The sequence below is a fragment of the Procambarus clarkii genome, chromosome 40, assembly GCF_040958095.1.
Source record: "Procambarus clarkii isolate CNS0578487 chromosome 40, FALCON_Pclarkii_2.0, whole genome shotgun sequence".
Classification (NCBI taxonomy): Eukaryota; Metazoa; Arthropoda; class Malacostraca; order Decapoda; family Cambaridae; genus Procambarus; species Procambarus clarkii.
The window spans coordinates 29,912,991-29,929,569 of record NC_091189.1 but is presented as its reverse complement, the minus strand read 5'-3'; the positions used below and the strand labels follow the sequence as shown (position 1 = coordinate 29,929,569).

At 47.5% G+C, this 16,579-nt stretch overlaps 1 protein-coding gene across 2 annotated transcripts in view; it reads right to left on the bottom strand.

The window, feature by feature from the left end:
* The window catches only part of LOC123757995 (uncharacterized), a 208,387-nt gene extending 200,994 nt beyond the window's left edge, over positions 1-7,393 (bottom strand). For both annotated transcript variants that reach the window (XM_069338920.1, XM_069338921.1), the window contains exon 1: positions 7,267-7,393. The gene's annotated coding sequence lies outside the window, so the exon portion shown is untranslated. The remainder of the gene's footprint in view (positions 1-7,266) is intronic.
* Positions 7,394-16,579: the final 9,186 nt, after the last annotated feature.

Genomic DNA, 16,579 nt, shown 5'->3' with positions numbered 1-16,579 from the left:
AGAAAGAGGGAGGTGGTGAAGAGGAACAGGAGGGTGGTGTGGAGGGGGAGGCAATGGTAGACGACAGGTGTACCTGGAGGGGAAAAAGTTAAAGCACGACAGAGACGAGAGGAAGGATGTTGTAAGGACCGCGCAAGGTAGCGAAGACAGTAGTGATCACGGCGGTCCTGGAGAGATAGGAAGCCAGTGTCAACATACAAGCTGAAGACGGGAGTCGAACGAAAGGCACCAGAGCTGAAGCGCAACCCAGTATGGTGCAGGCATCACGGAGAAGGAGAAGCAGACGAGTAAGCAGGGCAACCATAATCGAGTTTAGACAGGACGAGAGAGGAATGTAAAGGGAGGAGAGTGCGCCTATCTGCTCCCCATGAAGTATGGGACAAAACCTGAAGGTGGATAAGGGCCTTAGAACATTTAACTCGGAGGTAAGAGATATGGGGCGACCAAGACAAACGAGTGTCAAAGATTACCCCCAAAAAGCTTAGCAGAATCCTTGTACACAAGGGGATGACCATAAAGCGACAAAGAGGGACGAAGAAAGACATGCATCCGAGTAAAAGTCATAGCACAAGTCTTAGACGTAGAGAACCTGAAGCCATGATCGGTGGCCCAAGACGACACGGCACAATCTCAAGTTGAAGCCGCCATTGAAGAAGCGAATCATCACCCCTGATAGCAAAGGGTAAGATCGTCGACATAGAGAGCGAGATGCCAGAAGGAAGGGAGGAAATAAGACCATTGAGGGCAACTAGAAAAAGAGTAGTGCTCAAAACACTACCTTGAGGTACACCCTCATATTGCCGAAAATGGGGCAGAGAGAGAGTGGTACCAAGCCTCACTCGAAAGGAACGACGAGAGAGGACGCTTTGGAGAAAGACAGGGAGATGACCATGAATGCTAAAAGAATGTAGTTGGGACAGAATATGGTATCTCCAGGCGATGTCTTAAGCCTTTTCCAGGTCAAAAAGGACAGCAACAACGGAGGTCTTCACAGCAAAAGCAGTACGAATATAGACCTCCAAGTTCACCAGGACATCAGTCGTGCTGCGGCACTTGCTGAAACCAAATTGAGAAGGGAAGAGGAGGGTGGTGTTCTAAGAACCACATCAGACGAACATTTACTATACGTTCAAAGAGTTTGCAGACAACTCGTGAGGGCAATAGGGCGAAAATCCTTAGGGGATGTCCCAAGAGACCCTGGTTTCCGAACAGGGAGGACAACGGCATCGAGCCAGTCCTCATGGACTGATGACTCCCAGACCCGATTATACAGACTCGGTAAATACTGAGACGTGCACGGAGGGAGATGGCAAAGCATCACATAATGAAAGCCATCGGAGCCCGCCGCCGTAGAACCGCAGACTGAAGGGCAGAGAGAGAGAGAGAGAGAGAGAGAGAAGGGATCGTTATAGGGAAGGCGGGGATGGGTGCAGAAATCTAAAGGACGAGACTCAAGAACTGGCTTGCGAAGAAGGAAAGATTGAGGAAGATGTGAACCAGAGCTAACAAAAGTGGGAACCCAGTTCGGTCGAGACCTGCAACGGGTCTGCCAGCAAGAGTGCCACAAGAGTAGAGGTGAAGGACCGGCGAGACATCAGGAACGAACTTACCCGCAATCTTGCGGATAAGCTTCCAGATCTGCGGCAGAGGAGTTTCGGACGTAATGGTGGAAACATAAGACTTCCAACCTTAGTGGTGGTATAAATCTTTCTTCAGTATCTTCGAGTTTGTTCAATACGAAGTCCATCATGTCCTTTGTTGATTTTCCCTCAACTTTCCCCCGAGTTCTCTTCCCCATTCTGTCCGCCCCAGGAATTCTCTGACCTCCGGATATTCCTCTCACCTGTATATAAATGTGTGTGTATTTACCAACACATTTGAGGTTTTAAGTGAATTTGTTTACCCTTATCCTCAGTTTCATCATCTTCTTGAACCCCGCATTTCTAACCAATTTATTTTTCTTCTATTATGTATACTACATGTATTTATCTTACACGCACACATCCCCAGGAAGCAGCCCGTAGCAGCTGTCTAACACCCAGGTATATATTTACTGCTAGGTAAATAGGAGCATCAAGGTGATAGAAAAACTGCCCATTTGTTTCTGCCTCTGCCAGGGATCGAACCTAGGCCCTTAGGACTACGACCCTAGAGTCCACTCAGCCGCGAGGCCCCAATGGTGACCTTTGGGGCCAAATGAAAAGCCGTAAGGTGTGTGTACTCGCCTAGTTGTGCTTGCGGGGGTTGAGCTCTGCTTTTTCGGCCCGCCTCTCAACTGTCAATCAATAATTTTTTTTTGTTCCACACACACGCATACATTCCTAGGAAGTAGCCCGTAACAACGAAGTCCCAGGTACTTATTTACTGCTAGGTAACAGGGGCATCAGGGTGAAAAACTCTGCCCATTTGTTTTCCGCCATCGCCGGGGATTGAATCCGGATCCTAGGATTACGAGTCCCAAGCGCCGTCCACTCAGCCACAGGCCCTCGTGTGTGTGTGTGTGTGTGTGTGTGTGTGTGTGTGTAATTACCTAAGTGTAATTACCTAAGTGTAGTTACAGGATGAGAGCTACGCTCGTGGTGTCCCGTCTTCCCAGCACTCTTTGTCATATAACGCTTTGAAACTACTGACGGTCTTGGCCTCCACCACCTTCTCACTTAACTTGTTCCAACCGTCTACCACTATTTGCGAAGGTGAATTTTCTTATATTTCTTCGGCATCTGTGTTTAGCTAGTTTAAATCTATGACCTCTTGTTCTTGAAATTCCAGGTCTCAGGAAGTCTTCCCTGTCGATTTTATCAATTCCTGTAACTATTTTGTATGTAGTGATCATATCACCTCTTTTCTTCTGTCTTCTAGTTTTGGCATATTTAATGCTTCTAACCTCTCCTCGTAGCTCTTGCCCTTCAGTTCTGGGAGCCACTTAGTAGCATGTCTTTGCACCTTTTCCAGTTTGTTGATGTGCTTCTTAAGATATGGGCACCACACAACAGCTGCATATTCTAGCTTTGGCCTAACAAAAGTCATGAACAATTTCTTTAGTATATCGCCATCCATGTATTTAAATGCAATTCTGAAGTTAGAAAGCATAGCATAGGCTCCTTGCACAATATTCTTTATGTGGTCCTCAGGTGATAGTTTTCTATCTAGAACCACTCCTAGATCTCTTTCTTTATCAGAATTACTTTAAAGATTTCTCACATAATATATAGGTTGTGTGGGGTCTATGTTCTCCTATTCCACATTCCATAACATGACATTTATTAACATTAAATTCCATTTGCCAAGTGGTGCTCCATATACTTATTTTGTCCAGGTCTTCTTGAAGGGCATGACAGTCATCTAAATTTTTATCCTTCCTATTATCTTAGCATCATCAGCAAACATGTTCATATAATTCTGTATACCAACTGGTAGATCATTTATGTACACAATAAACATCACTGGTGCAAGAACTGAACCCTGTGGTACTCCACTTGTGACATTTCTCCATTCTGATACATTGCCTCTGATTACTGCCCTCATTTTTCTATCAGTCAGAAAATTTTTCATCCATGATAGAAGCTTACCTGTCACCCCTCCAATATTTTCCAGTTTCCAGAACAACCTCTTATGTGGAACTCTGTCGAAAGCCTTTTTTAGGTCCAGATAGATGCAGTCAACCCAACCATCTCTTTCCTGTAATATCTCTGTGGCTCGATCATAGAAACTGAGTAAATTCGATACACAGGATCTTCCAAATCGAAAACCATACTGTCTGTCTGATATTATATCATTTCTCTCTAGGTGTTCTACCCATTTAGTTTTGATTAGTTTTTCCAATACTTTCACTATTACACTTGTCAATGATACAGGTCTATAATTGAGGGGGTCTTCCCTGCTGCCACTTTTGTAGATTGGAACTATGTTAGCCTGTTTCCACCCGTCTGCTACGAGTGTGTGTGTGTGTGTGTACTCGCCTAATTGTACTCACCTAATTGTGCTTGCGGGGGTTGAGCTCTGGCTCTTTGGTCCCGCCTCTCAACCGTCAATCAACAGGTGTACAGATTCCTGAGCCTATTGGGCTCTATCATATCTACACTTGAAACTGTGTATGGAGTCAGCCTCCACCACCTCCTGTGTGTTATAATACATTAATGTATATCGCAAAGGTCGCCCCAAACATGATCCCAAACACTTGGTAAAACTTCGATGCATATTAAAGTTGACGTGATACGCGGCCCTCACCCCCTGCGCCCACACTAACAACGCCGAGGAAGCAGCATCATACACAATACACCGTCATACACGTAGAGCACAAACTTGGGCACAGTGGAGCGGTGCACAGCACGTAGGTAATATTGACTCGCTCATCCCGTCTCCAACTGATGCAATAAACGATATACTAACAAGTTTAAAAGATAATTATGAACACCCCATTCCACCCCCCACCCCCCAAACAAGCACCCCAGACCACTCTTCATATAAGTTAAGGCTTTGGGTAAGATACCAAATGAAAGACTAGCAAGGAAATTATAGGCACATGGTAGAATACTAGAATAGATAAACAATAGTTAAACAAGAAGCAAATGATAGTCCTAAGCGGAAATAAATGACTGGAGAAATAAATCTGAAATAAATAAATGACTGGAGTGATAAGCGAGGTACCGCAAGGTTCCATCTTGGGGCCAACCCTTTATGTTATCTAGATCAATGACAAACGAGAATATTAAAAACTACATCAAATTCGCAGATGACATGAAGATTTATGACAAAGTTGGTAACGGAAATGATATTAAGGTCTTACAGAGTGATCTACATAAACTTCACAAGTAGTCTGAAGATCGGCAAAGCTTTTTAATATGCAAAAAATGCAAGACCTTCCATGTGGGGCATAACAATCCGCGCCACAACTACCAAATTAACATTATCATCTTGCAGAAGACACAGAAAAGGACCCAAGAGTCAGCGTGGATCATTCCGCTCAAAGTTGCACAAGTGGGAAGGAACTATCAGGGGAAAGCGCCAAGTCATTACGACTATATAGCACTGGGAAGGGGGTCAGGATAAGGATTTGGGATGGGACGGGGAGGGAAGGGAATGGTGCCTAATCACTTGGACGGTCGGGGATTGAACGCCGACCTGCATGACGCGAGACCATCGCTCTACCGTCCACCCCAAGTGGTTGAGCTGTGAGAGATGCAGTATTAAAAAAAATAACCACAACCTCTAGGAATAGTCGAGTGTAGATTTGTCTTCCAGGAAAAAAATGGTAATTAGTTATTCAAGTGTACAAATCTCTGGTGCGCTCCCACTTTGATTATTGCATGCTGGCATGGACTCCGTCTTCAGAAAGACACAGCGGCTTTGGAGAAAGTTCGACACCGAAGCAAGTAAAATCATTCCAAACCTAAGTCGCCCCTCATACCAGGAACGGACGAGGGCCACAGGAGCGAACAGCTCTACAAATCACACATGACAACGATGATCCCGATCGAAAGTTGTAAAATACCGAACAGTTTGGAGGATTAAATGAAAATTTTATTTTCAATCCAGAACTTCTTCAAAATAAGAAGTGTAACACAAACAAGGAGCAACGGTTTCAAGCTCAACAAGCCACAATGTAGGACAGAACACAGACTTTTCACCCACGGAACCGCCTACCCGCTGAAGCCGTAAATGCCAAAACACTGCCGAATTTTAAAATCCAGCTTGAAAAAATCAGGACAAATGGGGGAACCTTTGACAAGCCGCCGGCCTCCTGTTCTCGTCGAGGCCACTAGAGATAAGTGGTCCTCAGATAAATTCATATCCCCACCCCCCCCCCAAGACCAGTCTCCATAAAGAGGCCATAAACCCCTAGATCAGTGTTATTGTTTTTCATTACCTGCGACCCACACCTGCACCTTGTGTCGCCACCCAGTATGTCTGTGTGTCTATTGTGTAGTAAGTTATACTACGAATTAAGTTCCTTTATTTACTACCGACACGTAATAATATTTATCGATGGAGCCTACTCAAATTGTACATTTCTTAATAAGCATTTTTGCGTGAAATTTCAGTAAAAATGAAACAATGTTACAAAAGTTTTCCTTTAATGAGAATGATGTGCGTGTTTGTATGTAGTTTAAGACAATTTGGAACACGGGAAGACAATGCTACACGCACATCTGTTACAGTGTTCAACTGTTTTCTATCTTTCCTTTTTAACTGAATATGTGTGGGAAAAACCTAGTTCACGCAAATTAGTGGTAAAAGGTTTTTCAAGACGGAATCTCCACATGAAGGTGGAAATTCTCTTATAACCTCAGTTCAAAATTATGACATTTAATTGCTCAAAATCATTCTTCAGTGTAAATGAACTATCAAGATGCAGTAATTCGGCACTAATCGCCTGACAACATCGTACCATCACTCTCGTTAATTGCCATGATGAGTAATAGCTGCGGATGAGATAGTTGCTCTCACTTGAATATTTTTTGTGGATTTTGTTCTATTTATCGCGACCCATTTTGGGGCCCCACACGAACACCCCAGACCACTCCCCCCTCCACCCTTTTCCCGCCAGGAATTGTGGTGGATGTTTTGGAGTTACAGTTGTGGTAGTTTTGGAGGCGATTTGGATGTTTTAGAGGTGGTGTGGTGTATAGGAATAGTGAAAGTAGTTCGGATGATGTGGTAATCCAGCTCTTTAATTCTCTACAGTTGCCACTTCCGTTAAAAATGCAACCGTTTTGAATACCACAAACGCACGAACCTATACAACCCACCTAACTTACGGCCTATAAGCAGAAAACGTTAAAGAGCTTTACACTTCAGTAATAGGTATTTATTTATGTATATATATACACAAGGTACATTGGGATTGTGAGGATACATAGCATAGTAATTACAATTTTGTAAAGCCACTAGTACGCGCAGCGTTTCAGGCAGGTCCTTGATCTAGTTTGACCAGGTCAAACGCAGGTCAAAATGTAGTTCTTAACAGAATCAAGTCCGTTAAAAACTCTTACCTATTTGGATGAAAGGACGGGTCGCTTGTGGTGGTATATGTTACAAATGTTGACAGTTTGTATTCAATTCTACTAGCCTGTCATTACTGCTTTCTACATACCATTTACAATGTAACTACTGGCTGCGAGACTGCAGGTGGGCCGGTAGCAATGTTTTCCTCCAGTGTGTAGCCACACTGGCTTACCTGACACCCTCCCGTGAGAGACCACACTAAGTAACGTCGATCACCCCTGCAACTATATTTCCCTCCAGTGTGCAGCCACACTAACTCACCTGACCCCTGGAGCAGTGCAAGAATCCCTGGGACGAGCGGCGCAGTGCTCCCCCGCTGACAGCTCCGCGGTAACTGAGGTGCCGCCCTACGCTTACCTCACCATATACACAGTACACAGGACACAAGTGTATGTGTATATATACTGATGTCTGGTATTTCTTTTTCCCTTATGTACTTCAGAAAATAAAGAAATCTATTTAACACAGCTCTGTATTTATATTTTTATTTGTTTATGTTTCAGAAGAATCAATGGTATTTAGAGTAACAGAGCTGAGTAATCTTTTAAGAAACTATTTTGCATGACTACCATTTCTGCCAGTGATCACACACATTATGTGGGTGGTTCTCGTAGTACTGATCTACGAGCTCTATGGTAGCCCCACACACTCCAGTACTAATCTACGAGCTCTATGGTTTTCCTACACTCTACAGTACTGATCTACGGGCTCTATGCTGGCCCTACACATTCTAGTACTTATCTACGAGCTCTATAGTGGCCCCACACACTTCAGTACTGATCTACGAGCTCTATGGAAGCCCTACACTCTACAATACTGATCTACGAGCTCTATGCTGGCCTTACACATTCTAGTACTGATCTACGGGCTCTATGGTGGCCCCACACACTCCAGTACTGATCTACGAGCTCTATGGTGGCCCCACACACTCCAGTACTGATCTACGGGCTCTATGGTGGCCCCACACACTCCAGTACTGATCTACGAGCTCTATGGTGGCCCCACACACTCCAGTACTGATCTACGGGCTCTATGGTGGCCCCACACACTCCAGTACTGATCTACGAGCTCTATGGTGGCCCCACACACTCCAGTACTGATCTACGGGCTCTATGGTGGCCCCACACACTCCAGTACTGATCTACGAGCTCTATGGTGGCCCCACACACTCCAGTACTGATCTACGAGCTCTATGGTGGCCCCACACACTCCAGTACTGATCTACGGGCTCTATGGTGGCCCCACACACTCCAGTACTGATCTACGAGCTCTATGGTGGCCCCACACACTCCAGTACTGATCTACGAGCTCTATGGTGGCCCCACACACTCCAGTACTGATCTACGAGCTCTATGGTGGCCCCACACACTCCAGTACTGATCTACGAGCTCTATGGTGGCCCCACACACTCCAGTACTGATCTACGAGCTCTATGGTGGCCCCACACACTCCAGTACTGATCTACGGGCTCTATGGTGGCCCCACACACTCCAGTACTGATCTACGAGCTCTATGGTGGCCCCACACACTCCAGTACTGATCTACGAGCTCTATGGTGGCCCCACACACTCCAGTACTGATCTACGTGCTCTATGGTGGCCCCACACACTCCAGTACTGATCTACGAGCTCTATGGTGGCCCCACACACTCCAGTACTGATCTACGGGCTCTATGGTGGCCCCACACACTCCAGTACTGATCTACGAGCTCTATGGTGGCCCCACACACTCCAGTACTGATCTACGAGCTCTATGGTGGCCCCACACACTCCAGTACTGATCTACGGGCTCTATGGTGGCCCCACACACTCCAGTACTGATCTACGAGCTCTATGGTGGCCCCACACACTCCAGTACTGATCTACGAGCTCTATGGTGGCCCCACACACTCCAGTACTGATCTACGGGCTCTATGCTGGCCTTACACATTCTAGTACTGATCTACGGGCTCTATGGTGGCCCTACACTCTAGTACTGATCTACGGGCTCTGTGGTGGACCTACACTCTATAGTACTGATCTACGGGCTCTATGCTGGCCAAACACACTAGTACTGATCTACGGGCTCTATGCTGGCCCCACATTCTAGTACTGATCTACGGGCTCTATGCTGGCCCCACATTCTAGTACTGATCTACGGGCTCTATGCTGGTCTTACACACTCTAGTACTGATCTACGGGCTCTATGGTGGCTCCACACACTCTAGTACTGATCTATGAGCTCTATGCTGGCCCTGCACTCTAGTACTGATCTACGGGCTCTATGCTGGTCCTACACATTGTAGTACTGATCTACGGGCTCTATGGTGCCACCACACACTAGTACTGATCTACGGGCTCTATGATGGCCAAACACTCTAGTACTGATTTACGGGCTCTATGCTAGCCCCACATTCTAGTACTGATTTACGGGCTCTATGCTAGCCCCACATTCTAGTACTGATCTACGGGCTCTATGGTGTCCAAACACTCTAGTACTGATCTACGCGCTCTATGGTGGCCCCACACACTCTAGTGCTGATCTACGGGCTCTATGGTGGCCCCACACTCTAGTACTGACTTACGAGCTCTATGGTGGCCCCAGACTCTAGTACTGATCTACGGATTCTATGGTGGCCCCACACACTCTAGTGCTGATCTACGGGCTCTATGGTGGCCCCACACTCTAGTACTGACTTACGGGCTCTATGGTGGCCCCACACTCTAGTACTGATCTACGGGCTCTATGCTGGTCCCACACTCTAGTACTGATCTACGGGCTCTATGCTGGTCCTACACACTCTAGTACTGATCTACGGGCTCTATGCTGGCCCCACACACTAGTACTGATCTACGGGCTCTATGCTGGTCCTACACACTCTAGTACTGATCTACGGGCTACTATAGTGGCCTCACACTCTAGTACTGACTTGCGGGCTCTATGGTGGCCCCACACTCTAGTACTGATCTACGGGCTCTATGCTAGCCCCACACACTAGTACTGATCTACGGACTCTATGGTGGCCCCACACACTCTAGTGCTGATCTACGGGCTCTATGGTGGCCCCACACTCTAGTACTGACTTACGGGCTCTATGGTGGCCCCACACTCTAGTACTGACTTACGGGCTCTATGGTGGCCCCACACTCTAGTACTGATCTACGGGCTCTATGCTGGTCCCACACTCTAGTACTGATCTACGGGCTCTATGCTGGTCCTACACAGTCTAGTACTGATCTACGGGCTCTATGCTGGTCCTACACTTTCTAGTACTGATCTACGGGCTCTATGCTGGTCCTACACAGTCTAGTACTGATCTACGGGCTCTATAGTGGCCCCACACTCTAGTACTGATCTACGGGCTCTGTGGTGGCCCCACACACTAGTACTGATCTACGGGCTCTATGGAGGCCCTACACATTCTACTACTGATCTACGGGCTCTATGGAGGCCCCACACACTAGTACTGATCTACGGGCTCTATGCTGGCCCCACATTCTAGTACTGATCTACGGGCTCTATGGTGGCCCAACACTCTAGTACTGATCTACGGGCTCTATGCTGGTCCCACACACTCTAGTACTGATCTACTGGCTCTATGGTGGCCCCACACACTCTAGTGCTGATGTACGGGCTCTATGGTGGCCCCACACGCTAGCACTGATCTATGGGCTCTATGCTGGCCCCACACTCTAGTACTGATCTACGGGCTCTATGGTGGGCACACACTCTAATACTGATCTACGGGCTCTATGCTGTTCCTAAACATTCTAGTATTGATCTACGGGCTCTATGGTGGCCCCACACACTCTAGTACTGATCTATGAGCTCTATGCTGGCCCTGCACTCTAGTACTGATCTACGGGCTCTATGCTGGTCCTACACATTGTAGTACTGATCTACGGGCTCTATGGTGCCACCACACACTAGTACTGATCTACGGGCTCTATGATGGCCAAACACTCTAGTACTGATTTACGGGCTCTATGCTAGCCCCACATTCTAGTACTGATTTACGGGCTCTATGCTGGCCCCACATTCTAGTACTGATCTACGGGCTCTATGGTGTCCAAACACTCTAGTACTGATCTGCGGGCTCTATGGTGGCCCCACTACACTCTAGTGCTGATCTACGGGCTCTATGGTGGCCCCACACTCTAGTACTGACTTACGAGCTCTATGGTGGCCCCAGACTCTAGTACTGATCTACGGATTCTATGGTGTCCAAACACTCTAGTACTGATCTACGGGCTCTATGGTGGCCCCACACACTCTAGTGCTGATCTACGGGCTCTATGGTGGCCCCACACTCTAGTACTGACTTACGGGCTTCTATGGTGGCCTCACACTCTAGTACTGATCTACGGGCTCTATGCTGGTCCCACACTCTAGTACTGATCTACGGGCTCTATGCTGGTCCTACACACTCTAGTACTGATCTACGGGCTCTATGCTGGCCCCACACATCTAGTACTGATCTACGGGCTCTATGCTGGTCCTACACACTCTAGTACTGATCTACGGGCTCTATAGTGGCCTCACACTCTAGTACTGACTTGCGGGCTCTATGGTGGCCCCACACTCTAGTACTGATCTACGGGCTCTATGCTGGCCCCACACACTAGTACTGATCTACGGACTCTATGGTGGCCCCACACACTCTAGTGCTGATCTACGGGCTCTATGGTGGCCCCACACTCTAGTACTGACTTACGGGCTCTATGGTGGCCCCACACTCTAGTACTGACTTACGGGCTCTATGGTGGCCCCACACTCTAGTACTGATCTACGGGCTCTATGCTGGTCCCACACTCTAGTACTGATCTACGGGCTCTATGCTGGTCCTACACATGTCTAGTACTGATCTACGGGCTCTATGCTGGTTCTACACAGTCTAGTACTGATCTACGGGCTCAATGCTGGTCCTACACAGTCTAGTACTGATCTACGGGCTCTATAGTGGCCCCACACTCTAGTACTGATCTACGGGCTCTATGGTGGCCCCACACACTAGTACTGATCTACGGGCTCTATGGAGGCCCTACACATTCTACTACTGATCTACGGGCTCTATGGAGGCCCCACACACTAGTACTGATCTACGGGCTCTATGCTGGCCCCACATTCTAGTACTGATCTACGGGCTCTATGGTGGCCCAACACTCTAGTACTGATCTACGGGCTCTATGCTGGTCCCACACACTCTAGTACTGATCTACTGGCTCTATGGTGGCCCCACACACTCTAGTGCTGATGTACGGGCTCTATGGTGGCCCCACACGTCGCTAGCACTGATCTATGGGCTCTATGCTGGCCCCACACTCTAGTACTGATCTACGGGCTCTATGGTGGGCACACACTCTAATACTGATCTACGGGCTCTATGCTGTTCCTAAACATTCTAGTATTGATCTACGGGCTCTATGGTGGCCCCACACACTCTAGTACTGATCTATGAGCTCTATGCTGGCCCTGCACTCTAGTACTGATCTACGGGCTCTATGCTGGTCCTACACATTGTAGTACTGATCTACGGGCTCTATGGTGCCACCACACACTAGTACTGATCTACGGGCTCTATGATGGCCAAACACTCTAGTACTGATTTACGGGCTCTATGCTAGCCCCACATTCTAGTACTGATTTACGGGCTCTATGCTGGCCCCACATTCTAGTACTGATCTACGGGCTCTATGGTGGCCCCACACTCTAGTACTGACTTACGAGCTCTATGGTGGCCCCAGACTCTAGTACTGATCTACGGATTCTATGGTGGCCCCACACACTCTAGTGCTGATCTACGGGCTCTATGGTGGCCCCACACTCTAGTACTGACATACGGGCTCTATGGTGGCCCCACACTCTAGTACTGATCTACGGGCTCTATGCTGGTCCCACACTCTAGTACTGATCTACGGGCTCTATGCTGGTCCTACACACTCTAGTACTGATCTACGGGCTCTATGCTGGCCCCACACACTAGTACTGATCTACGGGCTCTATGCTGGTCCTACACACTCTAGTACTGATCTACGGGCTCTATAGTGGCCTCACACTCTAGTACTGACTTGCGGGCTCTATGGTGGCCCCACACTCTAGTACTGATCTACGGGCTCTATGCTGGCCCCACACACTAGTACTGATCTACGGACTCTATGGTGGCCCCACACACTCTAGTGCTGATCTACGGGCTCTATGGTGGCCCCACACTCTAGTACTGACTTACGGGCTCTATGGTGGCCCCACACTCTAGTACTGACTTACGGGCTCTATGGTGGCCCCACACTCTAGTACTGATCTACGGGCTCTATGCTGGTCCCACACTCTAGTACTGATCTACGGGCTCTATGCTGGTCCTACACAGTCTAGTACTGATCTACGGGCTCTATGCTGGTCCTACACAGTCTAGTACTGATCTACGGGCTCTATGCTGGTCCTACACAGTCTAGTACTGATCTACGGGCTCCATAGTGGCCCCACACTCTAGTACTGATCTACGGGCTCTATGGTGGCCCCACACACTAGTACTGATCTACGGGCTCTATGGAGGCCCTACACATTCTACTACTGATCTACGGGCTCTATGGAGGCCCCACACACTAGTACTGATCTACGGGCTCTATGCTGGCCCCACATTCTAGTACTGATCTACGGACTCTATGGTGGCCCAACACTCTAGTACTGATCTACGGGCTCTATGCTGGTCCCACACACTCTAGTACTGATCTACTGGCTCTATGGTGGCCCCACACACTCTAGTGCTGATGTAAGGGCTCTATGGTGGCCCCACACGCAAGCACTGATCTATGGGCTCTATGCTGGCCCCACACTCTAGTACTGATCTACGGGCTTTATGGTGGGCACACACTCTAATACTGATCTACGGGCTCTATGCTGTTCCTAAACATTCTAGTATTGATCTACGGGCTCTATGGTGGCCCCACACACTCTAGTACTGATCTACGAGCTCTATGCTGGCCCCATACACTAGTACTGATCTACGGGCTCTATGCTGGTCCTAAACATTCTAGTATTGATCTACGGGCTCTATGGTGGCCCCACACACTCTAGTACTGATCCACGGGCTCTATGCTGGTCCTACACATTCTAGTACTGATATACGGGCTCTATGGTGGCCCCACACACTACTGATCTACGGGCTCTATGCTGGCCCCACACTCTAGTACTGATCTACGGGCTCTATGGAGGCCCCACACTAGTACTGATCTACGGGCTCTATGGAGGCCCCACTTTATAATACTGATCTACGGGCTCTATGGTGGCCCCACACTCTAGTACTGATCTACGGGCTCTAGGTGCCCCCACACACTAGTACTGATCTACGGGCTCTATGGAGGCCCCACTTTATAATACTGATCTACGGGCTCTATGGTGGCCCCACACACCAGTACTGATCTACGAGTTCTATGCTGGCCCCACATTCTAGTACTGATCTACGAGCTTTATGCTGGTCTTACACACTCCAGTGCTGATCTACGGGCTCTATGGTGGCTCCACACACTCTAGTACTGATCTACGGGCTCTATGGTAGACCCACACACTCTAGTACTGATCCACGGGCTCTATGCTGGTCCTACACATTGTAGTACTGATCTACAGGCTCTATGGTGGCCCCACACACTCTAGTACTGATCTACGGGCTCTATGGTGGCTCAACACTCTAGTACTGATCTACGGGCTCTATGCTGGCCCCACACACTAGTACTGATCTACGGGCTCTATGCTGGCCCCACACTCTAGTACTGATCTACGGGCTCTATGGTGGCCACACACTGTAGTACTGATCTACGGGCTCTATGGTGGCCACACACTCTTGTACTGATCTACGGGCTCTATGGTGGCCACACACTCTAGTACTGATCTACGGGCTCTCTGGTGGCCCCGCACACTCTAGTACTGATCTACGAGCTCTATGCTGGCCCCACACACTAGTACTGATCTACGGGCTCTATGATGGTCCTACTACAATCTAGTACTGGTCTACGGGCTCTATGCTAGCCCAACACTCTAGTACTGATCTACGGGCTCTATGGTGGCCCTACACACTCTAGTACTGATCTACGGGCTCTATGCTAGCCCAACACTCTAGTACTGATCTACGGGCTCTATGGTGGCCCTACACACTCTAGTACTGATCTACGGGCTCTATGCTGGTCCCACACAATAGTACTGATCTACGGGCTCTATGGAGGCCCCATGCACTCTACTACTGATCTACTGGCTCTATGGAGGCCTCACACTCTAGTACTGATCTACGGGCTCTATGGTGGCCCCACACTCTAGTACTGATCAACGGGCTCTATGCTGGCCCCACATTCTAGTACTGATCTTCGAGTTCTATGCTGGTCCTACAACCTCTAGTACGGATCTATGGGCTCTATACTGGCCCCACACACTAGTACTAATCTACGGGCTCTGTGGTGGCCCCCCCCCACACACACAGTAACGTTGATCTACGCCATCTATACTGGCCCTGCAAACTCTAGCAATGATCTGACGGCCTTATTGCGAATTCAGAGTGTATTTCACAGGAAAGAGACGTGATGCATTATCAAGAATTGTACTGAATCTCTTCCTAGCCTAATTCAGATACAAGTTGTATTAAGGAAATGCAATTAGGAATCATTGTCTCCATTGTAATTAGTGCATCAAATCTATAAGTGTACTCACTAGTTTTAGTGTGTACAGAGTATGCTAAATACAGTAATTCCAATCCTGGGGTGTAATGATGCCTTCAGTTTAATAACAAGACGAGACATCATAATCTCCAGCAATAGTTATGCTGTGCAACATTGTTCAAGAAGTATATTATATTTAAAATGTTTATTAACACCCAACACATATACTGTATATTGATTTATTGTATTATGTTTTGTCTTTCTTCCAAAGAGTCCATAATGGGTCATTTCACATATATGCTGGGTATTAATTTCAACCACAATAATTATTGTAACATGCTCTGTATTTTAATTAGTACTTAAGTTTACCTGAGGGCCACTAACATTCTAGGTGACCTCAACAAGGACAGGAAACCAGCTGATTGTCAAAGGTCACCAGCATTTGCCCTGACGATTTTTTCCAGTTGGTTTTTAATGTTTATGACATTGCCCTGTTTTTATGTTCCTTAATTGTTCCTCTGGAGGAGTTAAAGTTTTTGAGATGATCAAAATGATCATCCCAAGATGAGATGATCTTATGATCATTGGATGATGATGATGTACACAAATAATACATTTTGAACTGTGTCTTCACAGTAGGAATGTTGTATTATGCCACTGATTTTGGCTAACAGTGGTAAAACCTGCAGTGATACACACAGTACTGTATTTTCGTAATGTTAGGTAATTATCAAGAAGTGCTAAGCCTGTGCAACTATATACAGCACTGGAAAAGGATACAAGGACAAGGAGCTGGGATAAGCAGACAGGAAAAGTCACTTTACCCAGTACCATATATGGATGGTTGGGGATCGAACACTGACCCTTGCAAGATACAAGGCCATCGCTGTCCCGACAAGTCCAAGTGGATGGACATTTTTTTTTTTAAGTGAAAATAAAGTGTAGAGAAACACCAA